This window comes from Mesoplodon bidens (genome assembly GCF_964165515.1).
Source record: "Mesoplodon bidens genome assembly, chromosome: 16".
Classification (NCBI taxonomy): domain Eukaryota; kingdom Metazoa; phylum Chordata; class Mammalia; order Artiodactyla; family Ziphiidae; genus Mesoplodon; species Mesoplodon bidens.
Window position 1 is genome coordinate 66,155,132 of NC_138173.1, and position 19,909 is coordinate 66,175,040.

The window sequence follows — 19,909 nt, forward strand, 5'->3', positions numbered from 1 at the left end:
CGAGCACCACGTGTAGAAACTGGTCTAAGTTGCCTTTTTGAGAAACACCTAGCTGAGGAAGTTCAGTATTTAAATGAGCAGGGTTTTGTGTTTTAGGAAGACGGACATTTGCATATACACAGATCCAGGGGTTTCTATTTCTGTTTGAGAGCCGTGGGCATGGCGGGGAAGAGCAAGACTGACTCTCAGAAAGCTGAGATGATCAAGATGCTGCCGGATGCTCTCTGGGGCCTGGAAGGCCGACGTTGCTGATACGTGGCCCCACTGGTGTCTACATTTTCCATGCTCTGCTTAGAGCTCTCATTTCTTTGCGTTTATCCTCAGATGCCTCTGGGTTTGATCATTTCTCACACCCTGAGTGCTATTTCTAGTGCAGCAGAGTTCCACTCACTCCTTTCCCATATGTTATTGAAGTTTTACCAATAAAAATCTTCATCATCATCATCATTATCATTGAGATTGTTGTCATTTATTGCACAAACAGCATTGTGATTCCCAAGAACAGAAATGGATGAGAAAATGAAATCACTAACCACCCTCCCCCTGACCAATCAGATTGCATTCAGATATCTGATATGTCTGTCCATACATTAACTTAGGATTTGATACAGGCATAGGTGTAGGGAATATTCTGTAATCTGACATTATATCCTAAGCATTTTTCCATTTTGTTCAAGCACCTTACTAATGACCATTTTTAAAGAAGTTCATCAAGTCGATACATCATCTTCTAAACCAGTTCTCTGTTGTTAAAAAGGAAGGTTCCTAGTAGTTTGCTGTAATATTGATACTTAAGGGTGCTTTGCGCAGCTCTGTGCATATGACTCTTCTGTTCTTGGAAAATCCTTTGGACAGATTCTCAGCAGAAGGATTATTGAGTAAAAAGGCACAGTTTTATGACTCTCGACCCATATTGCCAAGTTACTCTCAAATAAGGTTTTTGACGCTAGTCCCATCAACATGTGGACATGCCTGTTTCACCACAACTTCATCAACGCCAGGTATCATTAGCTTAAAAAAATTATAATTGAGTTGATGCAGAAGAGTCTCTTGTTAACGTTCTTCATACTTTTTTATCCTTAATGAAGCCAATTGTTTTTTTTTCTTTTTTCATCTGCTTGTTTACCATCTGTCTTGGGGAATGCTGATGTTGGCTGCTCCTCCAGCCAAATTCGTGACTTTCCATGTGGACGCCTTCAAGTTGAGCCAGTTGCAACGCGGCCTTTACTTAAAATGAGTGAGCTTCAAAATTGAGCCTTTGTGTGGACTGCTGATCGGCACATGGGCTCCTGGGCTTGGAAGCTGGGATTGAAACCCCCTGCCCCTCACGTGCACCGTGGAGCTCTGTGTGCGATCTGAACTTGCCCTTGTAGTCTTCAGGTCTTCAGACTTCGTATTCATCCCCCTACATTTGTTTACTGAACAAGGCAGGATTTGTCTTCGGAAAGCTCTGCGACATGGCTTTCAACTATTTTTGGGCTTCCTAGCTTTAAAAAAGAAATGAAGAAAAGTCCCAGTGTTTCCTGTTAAGTTGCTTTATTTGTGGTGCTGTCTGTGTTTCTAGATTGCTTTCTCTGATTCTTCTCTTACTTCTTCACCTTGCCACATCCTGTGGGGCTGGGAGGCTCCCCCAAGCCCTGGTTAGCGCTCCCTGTCTGTCGTCGGGTGCCTGGAGTCCTCGTCTGGCTCTTCAGCTGGAACCTTCCTCTCCAGGATGGCTGAGGCCGGTTGGGAGATGCCAGGATGGATTTTAAAGAGCCTTGTTTTCCCTAAGGAAGAGCAAAGCTTATGTTTTGGGGGTTGTAGGAGTTGCCTACATTCAACTCAGGGGGAATAATTGGATGGGAGTTGGCATTTCAGTTTAGACTTAGAGAATCTTAGCGTGACCAGAAACCCCCAAGGTTATCCCCTTCACAGTGTTTCTGAGGGTGGTGTCACTGTTGCTTGCATCCCTCCCAAGCTGGACAACCTGTGTTTTTCTTGTTGAATAAAACAAGGTCGTACAGACCTAATGTTCTTAAAACAAGAGTGTGGGGGAAAAAAGGTGAGGGACTCGGGAAAGGGCTTTATTAGGTGGGTCTGGCTACAAACACAGGACATTCCACACAGTATGTGTTCAAAGCTGGCTGTGTGTTGAGGGAGCTCTGTGAGCCTCATTTCACCCATCCGTCACTTGGGGACACTAGAGCTGTGTTTCAGGATTGGTGATCACGTGTAAAGCCCACCAGCGCCCAGCACTGAGGAGGCTGGAGACGCGTGGCCGTTCTGAGTGATTTCTGTAGGACTGATCTGTTCTTCGATGCCAGGGTTTCATTCCTTTGTGCCGATTCTTGGGTTGACAGTTGACCTGTGGTCATAGGGGAACATTTCTACTTGTGAGAAGTCTTGCTCTTCTGCTGTCCTCCCTGCCTTTGGAGAAGTTGCATGACTGCTTGGCTGGGCCTATGATGTGGGCAGATAGAAACCCATGGGTGACTTCGGACCAGACCTGTCCGAGCGTCTGGGAGCTGTGATTGCTTGACAAGGAAGGGACTGGTTTCTTCTTTTTAGTTTCTTGCCTCTCTCACCCCTGACGTTTGTGGACTGAGTCCCATTTCTGCCTCAATGGCTCCTGGCGTGGTTCTTACCAGGCCCCTGGGTCTAGGCCCTGAGCCCAGCTCTGGGGAGTGATCTGAGGAAGACTGTCCCTCTTTTGGGAAGTGTAGGGGTTGCTTTTCCTCAGCTTGATGTTCCTTTCGCCCTTTGAACCAGGCTTTGAGGGTTGGGACTTGTGGACTTGCACTTGGGGTGCCAAGGCGTTGGGGAGTCACCGCCCCCGTGCCCACAGAGTGGGAGTCTCATACCCCCGAGCAGCAAACCTCAGAGGACGCATCCAACAACCCCAGCCTTTGAACTAACTGTTGGGGAGATTCAGGGTCTCCAGCTGCATCTCCCTTCCCTACCGCTGACCTGCTGTGTGAGTTTAGATGAGTCCCTTGGTTCTTTTTTTTAAAAATTAATTAATTAATTAATTAATTTTATTTTTGGCCGCTTTGGGTCTTCGTTGCTGCACACGGGCTTTCTCTAGTTGTGGCGAGCGGGGACTACTCTTCGTTGCAGTGCGCGGGCTTCTCATTGCGGTGGCTTCTCTTGTTGCGGGGCTCTAGGCGTGCAGCTTCAGTACTTGCAGCACGTGGGCTCACTAGTTGTGGCTTACGGGCTCTAGAGCACAGGCTCAGTAGTTGTGGCGCACGGGCTTAGTTGCTCCGCAGCATGTGGGATCTTCCCGGACCAGTGCTCGAACCTGTGTCCCCTGCATTGACAGGCGGATTCTTAACCGCTGCGCCACCAGGGAAGTCCGGCCTTTGATTCTTGAAGCTTCATTTTTTTTCTTTGGTAAAGTAAGAGGATGAATGTTCGAAGCTTTCCCGCTTTCTTAAAGCCCTCAAACCCCTTTGGCCCAGCTGAAGTCTGTGTGCAGGCCCTATGCAGATAACTATTAAAGCAGGGCTGTTGGAGTAAAAATGGGGATATGGTCCCCATGCCGCCCCCTCCTCAACTCCATTGAGCCCCCAGGAGGGGACTCACAGGAGACTCTTGAAGCCAAGGGATTTGTGGGGTGCAGCTGGAAAGGGTAGCACCAGATGGTTCTTACGTAGGCCTGTGACGGATGATTAAACTACAGCAGCATCGCTTTTGAGTGCCCGCTATATGTCCAGTGCCTTGCATAGATGCTGTTTGGTCCGTGTGGGCACTCTGGTAGGTTTGTATCGCAGAGGCTCTGGGAGGTGGGTTCTTCCTAGCCCAGGTCGTGCAGGAAGGAAGTGGTGGAGCCTCAGTTCCAGCCCAGATCGCTCGGCAGCAAAGCCCGTCTGCCTGGACTCTGAGCTTTACTGCCTCTTCAGAGCTGTACCTTCAGCCTGACACTCAGCATCCCACTGGCCCTGGAGGTGGGTCTCCTCTGCCTACCACCTGTGATGGCCCCAGCATGTAGCCTTTTAGATGCTCCCAGCTCAGGGATGAGTAATAGGCCAAAGTCCTCTGTGTTTTCTAGAACACACTGTCCTGCTTAACAAATAGCCTCTATGACGTCACTCGTTTCATAATTTTCCCAAGTAAATGTTATCCCTTTCCCATTGTCCTCATAACTTACTCTTGTTTGCACAAACATCAGGCTCCTATGTATTCCCCTTTCCCTTGGCACTCCTATCTGTTTCCCTGGGCATCACCCTCAGATATGAGGACTGTCAGTGGGTTGGGGGGGTGCCTGGGTGAGGATGGCTCCCCAGGGTCTATACGTTTCTTAGGGCTACTGAGGCTGGCGTCTGGGCTTCTCCAGCGTTGATTCTGCCCCCGAGGCTGCTGTCTGAGAATGGAGGCTCTAGGCACCTCCCAAGTCCCCATCTGCTTCGGGACCACGGTAGCCTAGGCATCCCAAGCAACTGTCCAAAACCTAAGAGATGGATGATTTAAGAAATCTTGCACCAGTTCTGAAGCTTAGGTTCCTAGCTGTCACCTAGCGCCTCTGTTTCGCAACCTCGATGGCTTCCTGTCCCTGTAGGATTAAGTCTCCAAACTGCAGAACTGTGTTCAGGACCTTCCATCAACGTTGCTTCCCCTGGTAATGGGAACATCACAGCCCACATACATGGTGATGGATGTAATGGTTACGGAAGGCATCCCCTATCGTACGTCCTGGGCTGTCACGGCAGCCCCACGATGAGAGTGCTTACGTACCGGGTGTCTGATGAGCAGTCAGAACTCAGCTGACTAGTGCTAATGCCTCGTTTCTCTTGTTTCATATGCCTTCCTCCATTCTCTCACTTCTTTCAAGCTGCTGATTGCAGGTCACCTTCTCTAGGGAGTTCTCTGTGAGTGGCTTACTTGTCATCTTCATCGTGAATATTTCTTGAACACCACGATAAATGCTTACATGGATGACATAATTTAAACTATACAGAATCATTATTGTTCATTTGTTGTCTAGCTGTTTAGGTGTGACTTTCTCGTTCAACCAAGTTTGTCTGTTTATATATCCATTGGTCCATCCAGTCATCACTGAATCGTTCAACAGAGCTCCTTTCCTGTACTGGGTTCCGGGAAAACACAGATGAAGAATATGCACCTCTTCCTTAAGGACCTGCGACTCATCACATGTTAAAACAACTACGGGTGTTTGCTAATTCACAGCTCTCCTTCATTGATCATAGCCTGGAGCCCAGCCGCGGCACCCTTGTCAGTAAGGCGGCTGTCCCAACTAGGGGTGGTCTGTTCACGTGTCCTGGCCCTAAAACCTTCATCCTGGTGGCACAGGGCCTGATCATCAATCATGAGGACCTTCTTGCTGTAGGTTGGGTTTCCTGGGAAGCAGATGCTGAGATTGAGGTTAGTACGTGGGATGTTTACTGTGTGGTGCCTTTGGAATCAACAGCTGTGAAACTGAGGAGGAAGACGTCAAGGAGGGGCAGAGGGAGACGCTGAGCTGTGACAATGGCTAACCAAGACCCCAGCCAAGCCCCTGGGAGCCCTGGCGCTAGAATGGCCTTTCAGAATTGCCCGGAATTGAGATGAGGATTGATCAGTCCTTGTTTGAAGGCTCCCTTGGGAGGGTGTGCCACCTTGAGCAAGGCAGTGTCTTCAGCCAAGACCGTCTCCAAAGAAGGCAAACAGCTGAGGGTCATCTTCTGCCAGCATGTTTGGCAGTTGCTTTGGATGATGGCTGGATGGATCGATGTCTGCTTTGTTCACCATTCTATCCCCACACAACAGGCACCCAGTATTTTGGGGGATGGCATTACTTAAGCTTTATGGAAACAGCATGATTAAGTCATCCAGCAAGTATTTACTATTTTAACAATGATTTTTTTAGCATCTATTATATGCCAGGCACCGTTGCTGCGCTTATGGAGTTTATAAGCTACGGGGTTTGGGGAGGGTGGTGGTTCAACATTGGCTTCCTGGAAGAGGGGATATTCATTCTGGGGTGTGACTTCCTGGACGGTGGGCCCTGGCCCAGTGTTGGACCCGGTGTTTCCTTGGCTCCCCAGGAGATGACTTATCGAGATGGAGAGTGAATGGGTAAGGGCTGTTTTTCTCATGGAGGGAGGGGACTCTCCATCCAGCCCACCTGTTGCTGCACCTGTCTGCCATGGGAAATTCCCTGCTGAGCTTGCGTCCACTGACGTTTGAACTCCCGGTAGCCTGGAACTTCCCCAGGGCTCCCATTGGCCTAGTGACTTTTGAGTAATTGGAGAGTGGAGGGACCACTCTTTTGAGCTGAGTGGAAACATGTATTTTTTCCTTTGTGAGTCACCAAAAACTACAGCCCAGTGTATGAGCGACCTGGTAGTTGCTTTTATTTTCCTGTATGTAAATCAACTGTCTTTACAGTTCAGGAAGTAGAGACTCTGAGCAAGGAGGGTGAGATGAAATCAGTGAATTTTAGAGCTGACAGCGACCTAGAGATTGTGCCATCCAACCCCTTCCTTGGCAAGAGGCCACAAGTGGGGAAGGGACTTACAAGGTCACCCAGCGGACTTGGACTTGGAGGGGGGCAGGGCGTCAGACTCCCTGCAAAGTGTTGGCCAGTACAGTTCGCCGTTTCTTCCCAGCCCACTCACCTCCCCACTGGGCACCAAGGTGTGCTCCACAGCCTGGCATGTGGCAGGTTGTTTTTATCTTCGCGTGTCACCCAAGTGATCTGAGAGGCTTTTACCGAAAGCGCTAGCTTTGATGTTCTGGGTGACAAGACCCAAGTGCAGTGGCAGGAAGGGAGGTTTTTGGGGTTGGAGAATCGAAAACTATTTACCTTGGGGTTGATTTAATAATCTTACAGCCCTGGGGTGGGAGGGGCGGTGGGAGGATGTTCGTGGGAGAAAGTTGAATGTAGGTGCAGGTATGAAAAAGAGAGTTTGGGGTAGAAGTTCAGGAGGTGAAATGCTGCCTGGTAAGGCTGACCCTCCAGAAGCCCCTTCCTCCCCCGGCTACCAATGCACCCTCTGTTTTGATGGGAGGATTTGCACGGCACTTTACAGTTTACAAAGCATTTTCACAGATATTATCTTCTTCCGTTGACACACAGGGTAGTGCTGTCAAATGCTGTCTCCCCCGTGCTTTCAGCTTTTGCGGGGAGCTTGGCTGGGAACCCGGGAATCTCTTGACTCTAGATCCTTTCTTCATGGGACAGAGGTGGGTCCTCACCCTCCCTCCTGGGGGAAGGGTAGGGTTTAGGAACTGGTTCAGGAGCTAGACTTCTGCACTCGCCACCAGCCTCTCCCCTGCGGAGGACTTGGGCACTGTTCCCATGTATCCCGTGCCTTTGTTTCTTGAGCTGTAAAATGGCCATCCCAAGAGTCCCCGCCCGCCTCCTGGATGGTGGTAGGGCTGAGAGCACTGCCCAGTTCCTGGCACTGAAGTTGGAGAACTGGGAGAGGACTACTTTAGGTGGTGTTCCCACCTTGCTTTCACAGCAGCTCTGGGGTTCCAGGGACCTGCGGGCTGGTCTCTTGGCCACCAGATCTGAGCACCCTCAAGTGTAATGGGTGGTGCTACTCCTTCTGGGTCTTTAATCATTCTGGTCCCTCCACCCCTGAAAATAGGAGGATGTGTAGTGAGTGGCAGCTGTGTACAGCGACGCGGCATTGTACAGCACGGAATGGCTCATACTCAGAGCAGGTTTACACAGGAACTGGGTTGATTTCCTTTCCTAACTTCGTATTAAAGAAATACGTGAACAAACATTTTTGACGAGGTACGTCATTCACAAGACAAGACACAGAAGGGATAAAAGAGTTTTCAGTGAAGACCCCTACCCATTCTGTCCCCAGACCCATTTTTCTCCTGGCTGATGACACTGATGTCCCCAGGGTGTTGGGTCTCCCAGAGATCATCCTTGCGTTACTGAAACTCCTTGAAAAGGAAGCTGTGTTTCTGTGACCGCATCTCAAAACAGGTGTCGAGCATCAGATGCGTACAGTGCTAGGGTGGCCCTGAGGGGAGAACACAGGACAGGGAGCCTGGATCTCAGCCCCCTGTAGCTGCACTGGAACCTCAGCATAATGGGGCCTGGGGCCTCGGCTTCAGGGGCAGGGCTGGGCTTGGTGCTGGCTGCTCCCTGGCCTGGAGTGCATGCCTCCCTGCTGCCTGTGGAAATCCTGTGGATGCAGCTTGGGCGCAAATCCCAGCTCACTCATGCTCCAGATTAAACCCCGGGCAGGAGGCTGTCTCCAGCCTCAGTTTCCTGCAGTGTGGAAGGGGAATAACAGTAGAATTTGCCTGAAGGGTTCTTGGGGGAATCAAATGACTCAAGATGCATACAGCTCTCATAACACTGCCTGGCACGTAGCGAAAGCCAGCCTTGGCTGCAGTGGTCCATACTGCCTCTGCCTTCCTCCAGGGTGCCCCCCGCCCCCCGCTGGATGGCAAGGATGTGGGCCCTCCAAGCCTGGCCCTGGGGCGTGGGAATAGAAGTAGCCATCATCTGTCTTTCTTTTTCTTGGCAGGAGGGGTGGTCGTTCAAATTCAACTTCAGTTTTATCCTTTGTAGTATTCTACACAATAAATCATAACATTTATACATCAGGTGACTGGGTTTTCGTGGGAAAGGTTTACGGTTTGGGCCTGCATGGATGGTCTGTACTAGACCTTTAGGCCTGTTACCACCCTCCTGTGCAGCCCCCTACCCCCAGGTCTTGGGCATCTTTTACTTGGGTATGATTTCAGACTGGCAGAAAAAATTACAACGATGATACAAAAACTACCGTACACCCAGATTCACAGATTGTTAACTCTCTCTGCACCCCGCCCCCTGCACACACACACACACACACACACACACACAATTTTTCTTCTGAACCATTTCAGGGTAAATTGCAGACATTGCCCTTTTATCCCTAAACGTTCTGCGTGTGTTTCCTAAGAACAAGGACATTCTCTTTCATAACCACAGTGTAATGATCAAATTCTGGAAATTTAGCATTGCTACAGTTGTATTATTATCTACCACAGGCCATGCACAGTTTCATCAGTTGCCCCAATAACGTCCTTTTGGACTGTTTTTTTCTGATTCCAGGTCAGCACTGTGTTTACTGGCCATGTCTCTTTAGCCTCCTTTTATCCTAGAGCAGTTCCTCGGCTGTCCTTGACCTTGACATTTTGGAAGAGTCCAGGCCAGTCACTTTGTAGAATGCCCCTCAGTTGGGGTCAGGGCCTTCACTGTTGAAAGCTCATACTGTACCCCTTGCTTTGCTACGTGTGCCCCTGTAATCCTTGGTGGTGCCATGTGGCTGGTCCATGTTTTGTAGATGAGGAAACTGAGGCATAGGGAGGTCAAGTGACTGGTCCCTGGTCACATTCCCAGGAAGTGACAGAGGTGGGATTCAAATCCAGGGCTGTCAGTCTGCCTGCCAGGCAACAGCAATAACGACAGCGATGAGACACTGAGAATAACAAAAGTGATAAGCACTTACCCTGAGCCACACGTCGTGTTGTACTTTCTTTTTTTTTTTTTTAATTTTATTTATTTATTTATTTATTTATTTATTTATTTATTTATTTATTTATTTTTGCGGTACACGGGCCTCTCACTGTTGTGGCCTCTCCCGTTGCGGAGCACAGGCTCCAGATGTGCAGCCTCAGTGGCCATGGCTCACGGGCCCAGCCGCTCTGCGGCATGTGGGGTCTTCCTGGACCGGGGCACGAACCCGTGTCCCCTGCGTCGGCAGGCGGACTCTCAACCACTGCGCCACCAGGGAAGCCCGCATTGTACTTTCTACGTACGTTGCTGTGGTCCCCACCCCAGTCTCGGAAGGTAGCTGCTCTCACCAGCCCTGCTTTACAGATGATGATCAGAGAGGTTAAGTAGACTGCCCAGGGTGCACGGGTGCTGACTGGTGGGAACTAGCTCTGACCCAGCCAGCCTGTGTTCTGAGTCTGTACATGTTGCCTCTGGGCTCTGGCCTGCTGGATCTCATAGAATCCGGGGCAAGCGTGCAAGCCAGGCTGGGGCCTTCACCAGCTTTGTCCCTCCAGGAGAGGCACAGGAGTACCTGTGTTTATGTCCTTTTCCGGGGGCCTTCTCCAGGGGGAGCAAACACATCCCAAGGCCGGGGCCTACTCTCGGGGGCTTCCTGGGGGAAGCTGTCCTGTCCTCTGTTCCTATAGGCACTGCAGCCCACCACTATGGTCTGTTTGTGAACGGGTGGCATTTTGATGATTTCCAGGTCAGGAGTCCCCGTGCGGTCGCTTATTTCATGGCTGGTTCACTCTTTTCTGCCAAGCAGCCCAGGGCCCTATATGGGGTGGCTGGTCCCGGCAGCCATCAGTGTGCCCAGGTGGCCCTGCTGCCCAGGCGGCATCCATGTGGCGTTCGGGCCGGCTGCCCAGTGACACGGTGGCCTTGCTCACAGCAGAGCTGGTGATGAATCACCGGTGCTGTATGTCACACTCTGTGCCCCTTACCTTCTCATTGGAGAAGGGAGATGGTACAGCCCCTTTTTTCAGGTGGTAGAAAGGAGTAGGCGCTCTGGAACTGTGACACGCTTGAGATGCTATAGGCAGAGCAGGGAAGATCCCGGCCAGGGGGCTGGTGTCTGGGCCCCCATCCGCCTCTCACTTACTTCCTTGGGACCTTGGGGGTCACGGGTCTGCCCGTCACGGGCACTCAGGCTCCCCATTCATCAGAGCACAGCGCTGGGCCCCAGCAGTGAGCTCCCTCCGTTCCAGGCGACATCAGGGAAGTATTGTCAGCATCCCTATGAAAGCCCGTGGCCCCCTTGGTTCAGGTTCAAGTGTAGAGTATCTCCGAGAGCCACAGAGCAGGTAGAAGCCTATCCTTTGGGCAGCGTGTCAGGCAGGAAGGTCTGGGAGCAGCAGCCCCTTCGCCCTTCAGGCCCCGGCCCCGGGCACATGCTACCTGCTGGGCGTCCGCCTGCCGCCTTGCTTCCTCTTCTGCTGCGCTGGCCAGACTCCTGGGAGGAGCAGCCGTGCGCGTCCTGTCACCCTGTGCCCGGCCAGTCTCCTTTCTCCCTGGCTTGTCCCTCTACGTGACCACACTGCCTGTCAGGCTCCGTGTGTTGAGGCAGGGCTGTGACCTTCCCACTCGCACCCTGGCCAGCCCAGGCTGCCCTCCCTGCCCCGTGCTCTGGCCTCGCGCCTCTCTCTGGCTGGGCCGACCCCTGGGAGAAAGTTAGAAATTTTAGCTTCCTAATTTCCATGGAACATTGCTCCGTGCATATGGTTTAAAACATTAATTAAAAACATTAATCAGTCTGGCTGCCTTGGAGAGAGGCTCTTTTTCTGTAGGAGCTGACCTTCTGGTTCCTGCAGGCTCCTTACAAGGAGGAGGGGTACAGGGATGAGCCTGCACACCAACAATTCAGCCACGGATTTGCCGACACCAGTCAGGCAGCCTCCTCAGCCCGAGCTTTAGTTTCCACATCTGTAAAGTGGAGATGATGGTCATACCTGTGACCTGACCTCCTGGGGTCCTGGTAGGTGGTCATTGAGGTCCGGGAGGATATTACATTTCCCTAGTACTTAGAGTTTACAGAGCCCTTTTTGCATGCACTATCTCACTTAATCCTGGCAGCACATCTGGGAGATGGGGTAAGTGTCATCATCCATCCCATTTCACAGATGAATAAACTGAGACTTGAGAGCCACAGCCAGGCCCGGAGCTGAGTAGCTGTGATGCAGACCTCAGCTTTTAGTGCTGTTTGCGTTGGCTTCACTTGTTCCCTTAGCCCCCCACGTATTGAGGCCTCTCACTGGTGGTGAGACAGGAAGAGGGGAGACCTTGTTTTCCCCTCCTTATTGGGAGGAGACGAAGAAGTTAGGGCCCGGGCATTTGCCTAAGTGCGGTCTTAATGACAGCTGACGTTTCTAAGCGTTCCTGACGCGCCAGGCCAAGAGTTAAGCTCTGCGGAGATTCTCGCCTCACGCTAAGAACAAACCTTTAAGCTGAGAAGCTGAGGCCCAGAGAGCTGAAGTCGCTCGCTCAGGCTCCTCGAAGGACCTTTTCAGTTGTAGAACTGGGATGCCAAGCCAGGCACTCTGACAAGAGCCTACAGTCAACCAGGAAGCTGGGCTGCTGCCTTTTTTGGGTAATGAAGCGAATGCATTTCGACAATGAGGCAAAAAGTGCTTTCCTGGTCAAAATGTCTGAGAAGCGTGGGAGGCTGCCCACAGAGGGAGCGTGGATGTGCTGAGGATGGCATCTTTCTCAGCGCATGGCTAGTCAAGGGGGCTTCTCTGAGGGAGGGGGGGTTTGCCCTCTCCTGCTGGGAACTGGGACTCGGATGGATTAAACTGGCGCTTGATGGGAGCAGACAGGAACTCTCTGGGGCTTGCAGAGCTCCTGTAGGTCGGTCCGTGATGCTAACACATACAGGGGAGGAACGTGACAACCAGAAGGCTTCAGAGAGGCAAACCGGGGCCAAGTTTTTTTTTTCCTGGAGGAGGGAGAGGGAATTGATGGCGGGGAATCCAAACTGCCTGGCTTCCTCTCTCTCAGCTGAGCGAGCAGCCTATGTGCTGCTCCGGCTCTTCCCAGACTTGAGGGCAAATTCCCCTTCAGAACTTGTCAGCCTTCTATCTCCTGAGTCTGTGCTCCCTGAGCCTCATCTCCTTGATGATCTGGCTGCCACGATGCTGGGAGTTTTTGCGGGGAGTAGGGGCGGGCAGGAGGGAGGTCTGGAAGGGGAAAGGATCACCCCATTGTAAACGTGACAGTGTGGCTTTCTGTGGGTGCTGCACCGCCCCTTGAAGGAGACGAGAGGGTCCGTGTCTGTGCCCACCCAGCTGAGCATTCAGCCCTGCTTCCGGGGATTTTAGGAGGTCCTCCCCGAGCTGGTAAACCAGGGGCGGCCCCTGGGTCCCATTCCCCACACCACTCCACCCTTCTGACCTCTTCATGTAAGTCATCTCCATTAGCACTTAGGATAAGAATCTCTGGCGAGGCTACGTGTTTGGTTCCCTGAGTAACACACGATGTCCACTGATCCCCTGTTACTACATGACAGTGTTGAGGGCAGATAAAGCTTACAACCAAGTTAATCTGATGCAGCTTCAATGATTCACATACTCCCCACCGTCCATAGAATGGGTTGGGCTTCCAGGGACTGGCCATTCTCAGAATTAAGTTGTTGGGTATGTTTCTCCTTTCCCTCTACCCAGAATTCCTGGAATCAGTTGAATGAAGAAGTTTAGTGGGGAAGGAAGGCGACCATGATTGATGGAGGGGGGGCTTGGGAGTCGGGAACCCCTGACCCTCTGTGGCCTGGCTGCTTACGTGACTTCTGAAATATGCAGCTGCCAAGACCGATCTCATAGGGTCAAGTGGCTTCATGTGTTCAAATGTCCAACACAGTGCTTGGCACATAATAGCTACTCAATAAATGCCTGCTCTTCAGATGCTTCTCATTTATCATAGAGTAAATATGCACTTCTTATTTTTTAAATGAATGAAATCTCTCATTACCAAATTCATTCATGTGAGCGCTGACACTAATAATTCCCTTTTCTTGTATATTTCTAGCATCCTGTTCCACCTGGGATTTAGGTGCCTTTAATTTGAAAAAAAAAACACAACGTATCCATTCAATACTCCAGAGGGACTTGAAAACTGTTCTTCCCTGAACTAAAGCTGGAATATCATGGGATGTGAAGAATCAAGGTAAGGGATTTTCTCCTCTTGAGCCTTAATGGAACCAAAGATGGCTGTTGGAATTGGTGATCTCTCGCAACACAGCTTGGGGTGTGGTTTTTGACTGCTCGGCCCAGCTTCCTGTGCTTGGGAAGCTGGCTTTCCATAACCCTGATACACAGGACCCGGTCCTCAGTGCCTGGACCTTGTGCCAGGGGGCAATCCCTCTGTCCCCAGCTGAGGAAGGAGTCCACCATCTCCTAGGTGGATACACCACACTTTCCCCCCTGGCAGAAGGTGAGGATGGTCCAGCCGTCCTGCTGAGGTGTGTGGAGCCCACGCTGGGGAGAGGATGGGTGAGTTTGGTGGGATTATGTGATCAGGTCAGCAGACCTTCGGGGGCATCCAGAAGTGACCTCTCCCTCTCTCCCCGCCTGCTTGCACTGCGTGCGCCAGCTTCCACGTCTCGGGCTGCTTGGGGGTAAAGGGTAAGAGGTTAAAACGGACGGCTTTAGGCAAACCCCAGTTTTCCTGGTTTTGCTACTTGCCTCGGCCTCCCCAAGCCTCAGTTTCCTCATTTGTAAAATTGGGGTCCTATGAGTGCCCCAGGAGGATGTTATGGATGCTGAATGAGATGGTGGAGATAAAGAGTTTACCATTCTGCCTTTCATGGAGGAGGAAATGCTCCAAAACGGAAGAGGGTTTTTTTGTTTGTTTGCTTGTTTGTTTTCAATGCATTAATTACACCATTTAGAGGTCCTGCCATGCAGCAGGCTATTTCCAAGTCCTTGCTCTGCTGTTCTCTCTGCCTTTCACCTGCCACCAAGTCTGCCTGGGAAACGGCTTGTGAATCGCCTTCGGTCGTGCACAGCCCCCTTGACCTGAGCAGAGTTGATTACTCCCCACACTGGGCTGTAGCCGGCACATTGAAGGCATGCCTTTATGTGCCATGTGACTTCTCCTGCCCTCCCCTGCCCGTACCCCCACTCGTCCCCCCTGTCACTGGTGAGCTTGTTTAGAGCAAGGACTCTTACGCCCCAGCGTTGGGCCTCCCATTGTGGACACTGAAAGAACAAATGAATGAATAATTGAAAAAGAGGGCACAGAGAGGAAAAGCCAGAGTGGGAACCAAAGGGAGAAAGTTGCTGAAGATTTAGAGCAGAGTGTGGTCGGTCACATTTTTTTCGTTCTTCAGCAAGGTGTTGAGAATAAGTAACGTGATGGAAAAAGGAAAAGTGAGTCCTACCACACATTGGAAAGCTCTTCGTGGGTGGAAATTTGGGTGAGAAAGTGTGAACTGGTGAGAAGACAGTTAGGGAGGTAGAACTGAGGAGGCAGCTGAGGATCGTGCTGACGCGCTCCTACTCGTGTGATGTGACCCTCAGAGACGGAGAACACGAGGCCTTGCCCTTTGGTCAACGTGGTGGCCGGCCCTGACACCCAGAGGGTTCTCCAGATTCACCAGGCATCTGGGAGGCCTGGGGAGGGTCCCTTGTCCATTCCGAGAGGCTTCTGGAGAGGGTGCTGCCCCTTGAGACTCTTGGAAGATGCGTATGAATAAGACCTACCAGGAGCTGAGCTGACGAGCACTGGCGAAGGCTTTCCGTCCACGGGCGCTCAGCAGCCCTGCACGCTCACGTTCCCCATTCGCTTTTTTCTTTTGCAGTACGCGGGCCTCTCACTGTTGTGGCCTCTCCTGTTGCGGAGCACAGGCTCCGGACGTGCAGGCTCAGCGGCCATGGCTCACGGGCCCAGCGGCTCCGCGGCACGTGGGATCTTCCCGGACCGGGGCACGAACCCGCGTCCCCTGCATCGGCAGGCGGACTCTCAACCACTGCGCCTCCAGGGGAGGCGCCCCCCCCCCCCATTCGCTTTTATTTCACGATCTACTTGCCGATTCTGGTGTCAGAAGGCAGCTGCAGTGAGTGCAGCTCTCAGGCCATCCTGTGAAAGTGCTGCCTGCCTTTTTTGGGCTCTCGAGCACTCAACCAGTCCTTCAGTTTTGTTTCAGGAGCCCACGCTCCCGGTCCAGGCCATCAGCTTGGGGTGCAGGAGTATGTACGTGGATGTGCGGTCACCTGTTCTGGGATCCCCCGCTCCCGGTAGCACCTGCAGGGCTGGAGCGAGCTGTTCCCACATCTGGGAAAACGGCCAAAAGGAGTCCAGTCACTGGGGCGGAGGATCTGAGAGCTGGAAGAGCCGTTCTGTTGATGGAGGAAAGGCTTGGCAGGTCTGTCTGGGGCCAGTGGGAGAGGAAGTTCCCTAGAACTCAGCCTCTGGGAGCAGACAGAGCAGGAGTGGACGCTGGGAATCCGAGGCTCGCAGTCCCGAAGGCGTCCCCGGTCAGGGCTGCTCTGTCCTAGGGGCTCTGAGAAAAGCCCAAACATCTGTGCCTGTGCCTGTGGTGCTACTTGTTCTAAAGGCACTGCTCTCCCACTGGGAGCCTGTCTGCCCTCATCCCTGCCTAGAAATCAGCTCACCTGGGCTGCACGCCCACAGCAGGCCTCCACACCCTTCCCATCCCTGGGACTGTTTGCACTGTTCCTGCTGTAACCGGGATTTTACCCCAGTTGCACTTCCCTCTACCCGCTGTGACCCTGGGCAAGTCCTTTATAGCTCTCCACGCCTCTTTTTCTCAGCTGCAGAACCTGGCCTGAGGAGATGCTCAGTGAGAGGGAGCCCTTGGTATCTGCTTCTCCGCCACCTCCTTACCTGTCTGTCTCCTGACTGTTAATTCTGTCGCATCCGGGCCCCTCCTCACACCTGCGCGCAGCGTTGCCTTCTTCCTTTTGACGCTCACCTTGCTTTTTTGGATTCCTCTCCTGGGCCCGCCTCCCTCTGGGAGCGTCTCTTGGGGCCTGCCTGATACTCCCAAGCCAGCCCTCTCTGGCCTTTGGTGAGAGGGTGTCTGAAGGCACCTGCCCACCTGTCCTCAGACACGAGCCAGCCCTGGTCTTTGGCCACAGGGTACGTGCGTCAAGGTTGCTTCCTTTATTCAGTGTCCAGAGTGTTTGCTGAAAGCATTCCCGACCCACTCGGAACTCTACCCTTGAAACAGAAACGGATTCTCAAAACACCTCTGCTACTGGCCCGTTTTACTATTACTGTTTCTTGTGGTTTCATATTGAGGTTTTTGGCTCATTGAATTTGACCTGGAGTTTATTTTTAGTAGTGAAGACAGAGTTCAATTAATGTCAAAACATGAGGGCAAATGCAGAGGAGGGATTCATAAGTCTAGGGGAAAATGTGCCTAGTTTTGCTTATTCTGATAACATCTGTCACACCAGCAGACGCCGAGCTTTCTCGGCGGTGCCCGCGATGGGCTTTGCAGAGGCTGGGAGTCCGAGCCACCCCCTGAAAGCGAAAGCGTTTCTGGGTCTCTTTCAGTCCAGTTTATCCAGCAGCTGGCCACACAGATGAGTACCCACCGCAGTTATCATTGTGGGTGATAGTTATTATAATCAATATTAAAGGCCAGGCTTTGGAACCTTCAGTTCGTATCTCCCCCATGGCTTTGGGTTCCTTCTGTCTCCGGAAGAAGCATCCAACTTGTTTGAACACCAGCTCTTCTCCCTGGATTGGGAATGTTTTGAGAACAGGCTCTGGGTCTTGCTCTCTCTTTCGCCCCAGCTTTTGGCACCATGACAGGCTCACAGGACATGCTTGGGGAATGTTTTCTTGGATTGCCTTCACTTTTGGACACTGAGTTGGGGTTAGAAAGTCAGAAATCATGCACACAGTGCTCTTCCTTTAAGGGCTCCCGGGTCTGTTCTGGGATTTTGGGGAAACTAAGCACTGTTTGCTTAGGACTTTAGAGTTTATAAAAGTTCTTTTTTGTTCTTCCGTCTTTCTTTTTTTCTTTTTTGTACTTTTTTGCGGTACGCGGGCCTCTCATTGCTGTGGCCTCTCCCGTTGCGGAGCACAGGCTCCGGACGCGCAGGCTCAGCGGCCATGGCTCACGGGCCCAGCTGCTCCGCGGCATGTGGGATCTTCCTGGACTGGGGCACGAACCTGCGCCCCCTGCATCGGCAGGCGGACTCTCAACCACTGCGCCGCCAGGGAAGCCCCCGTCTTTCTTTCATCCCGTGACTATTTACGGAGAACGTGCACTGTGCCACCCTGCAGGATGCCCGCAAGAAAGGAGGGATGAACCACTGTTCTGGCCCCGAAGGCAATCCAGAGACGGAGGCTGGCTTTATGGATTCCCGTTATGGACTGTATTTTCGTGTCCCCCCCCCCAAGTCAGATATAGAAACCCTGATCCCCAGTGTAATGGTGTCAGGAGGTGGGACCCTTGGGAGGTGGCCGGGTCATAAGGTTGGAGCTCTCAGGATGGGATTAATGCCCTTATAAGAAGAGGCACGGGAGAGTAACGTCTCTCTCTGCTGTCTGAGATGTGCAGACACAGCCAGAAGACAGCCTTCTGCAAACCAGGAACTGAGTCAGCTTCACCTTGATCTTGGACTGCCAGCCTCCGGAACTGTGAGGAATACGTTTCCACTGTTTAAGCCACCCAGTCTGTGATATCTTGTTAGAGCAGCCTGAGCAGAATAGGATTCGTGTATTTCACAGACAGATGAGTTGGAGACTCAGAGCAATTGTGCTGCGGGGAGCTCCCTGCTGTTTGGTGGTGGATCTCACAGATGAGTGTGGATCTTCTGAATCCAGGCACCTGAACCTGCTCCCCCGCTACCTGCCACGTGATCCACAGGCGTGTCTGGATTTTCTCTTTGCTGCTCCTCTCTGCTCCATCATCTGTTTCTCCCTCCCCTCCCCTCCCCTCTTCTCTCTCTTTCTCTGCTGTCTCCCTTTCCCCCTCTCCCAGTTCTTGTTTCTTCTGAAGATGAAGATCTTTCTCTCTGCGGTGCCTTTTGGGGGAAGGTACCTGATGATAACGGCGTTGTGCGTGTGCTCTTCCCGCCCGGGGTGGTGTCTGTCTCACTGAATCCACTTCCCCAGCACCTAGTGTGGGGACTGGCGTGATGTAGCAATTTCCTCCCTCTCTCCCTCCCTGCCCTCTTCCACCGTCCCACTGTGAGCCAGGTGTTGCACCCAGCCATGGGAGACAACAGAGTAGGTAAAAAACACCCTGGGGGAGACACAGTATATTCGAACAACTGTTGTTTGCACAGCGTCATGGACCGGATGTTTGGACACCCTCCAAATCCCCAGATTCATACGCTGCAAGTCCTAACCCTGCGTGTGGCTGTACTGGAATTAAGGGAGTAATTAGGTTAAATGAGGTCATGAGGGTGGAGCCCCGCTCTGATAGGAGAGCTCATTGGAGACCTCCCTCTCCCTCTCTCTCTGCCATGTGAGGGCACAGCGGGAAGGCGGCTGTTTGCAAGCCAGGGAGAGAGCTCTCAAATCTCAAGACCCTTGATCTCGGACTTCTGTACTCCAGAGCTGTGAGAACAAACGTCTGCTGTGTGAGCCACGAAGCCTCTGGTGTTTTGTTATGGCAACCCTAGCTGACTAAGACACACAGTGGATGCACGTCTCAGGCCATAGGCTGCCGGGTAGTTTGATTGCCTTGGTCCCAAAGCCTCTGTTGTGGTGTCGAGAAGAGGCTGATGCCTATGAAGCTTCCCAGTCCCATCTTTAAAACAAACCGAGTTCTCTTGTCCTGCTCTGTCTGTATCTGGACGTTCAGGATTTCCCTAAGCTGGGCCCAATTCTATGTTTTCACTCTTCTTCCCTGCTCGGGTGTACTTAGGTGCATAGTGAACTCTCCTGTGGTTGTCGCATCAGGCTCCTGGAAGCAGCAGCAGCTCTGGACTCCTGGTCTTGCTCCTGTGATCCACTAGGCTGCCTCCCTTTTAACATGCTCTCCCCATGTTACAGGAGATTGTTCATTTCGTGAGTCGTTTGTGCATTCTATGGGTCAATCAGTTTGCCTCCTGAAGTACTAAGCACTGGGTATTCTAATAGCTACTGTTACGCACCCCTAATAACGTCCTGTCCTTATAGGAGCAGCAGTGGTGCGTATGTTGTATGATGAAGATTCTGCTACTAATACTACCAGTAATAATAGTAAAAATAATAATAGCTCAAATGTATTATTCACAGTGTTCCCAATACTTTACATATATTATCTCATTTGCTTTTCAGAGCATATGAGGAAATGGGGATTAACTAATATGCCCAAAATGGCAACTGGAGGCGTCTCCCCATGGGATGGGTGTGAAGCACATGCTAGTGCTATGTGCTTTTGCAGAATTTCAAGCTCTCTCTTTTTTTAACTTGAGGCTAACGTTTAGAAGCTTTTACTAATGAGAGGACTCTTTG

General features: G+C 51.8%; 1 long non-coding RNA gene across 25 annotated transcripts in view; it reads left to right on the top strand.

Moving 5' to 3' along the window:
• Nucleotides 1-19,909, top strand: part of LOC308630271 — a 369,427-nt gene that overhangs the window by 137,685 nt on the left and 211,833 nt on the right. For 24 of the 25 annotated variants that reach the window (XR_014017791.1, XR_014017792.1, XR_014017793.1 and 21 more), the window contains one exon: nucleotides 13,514-13,651. This is a non-coding gene — a long non-coding RNA (uncharacterized lncRNA). Of the gene's footprint in view, nucleotides 1-13,513; nucleotides 13,652-13,915; nucleotides 13,978-19,909 lie in introns of all 25 variants that reach the window. The other variant, XR_014017795.1, reaches the window with a different exon arrangement.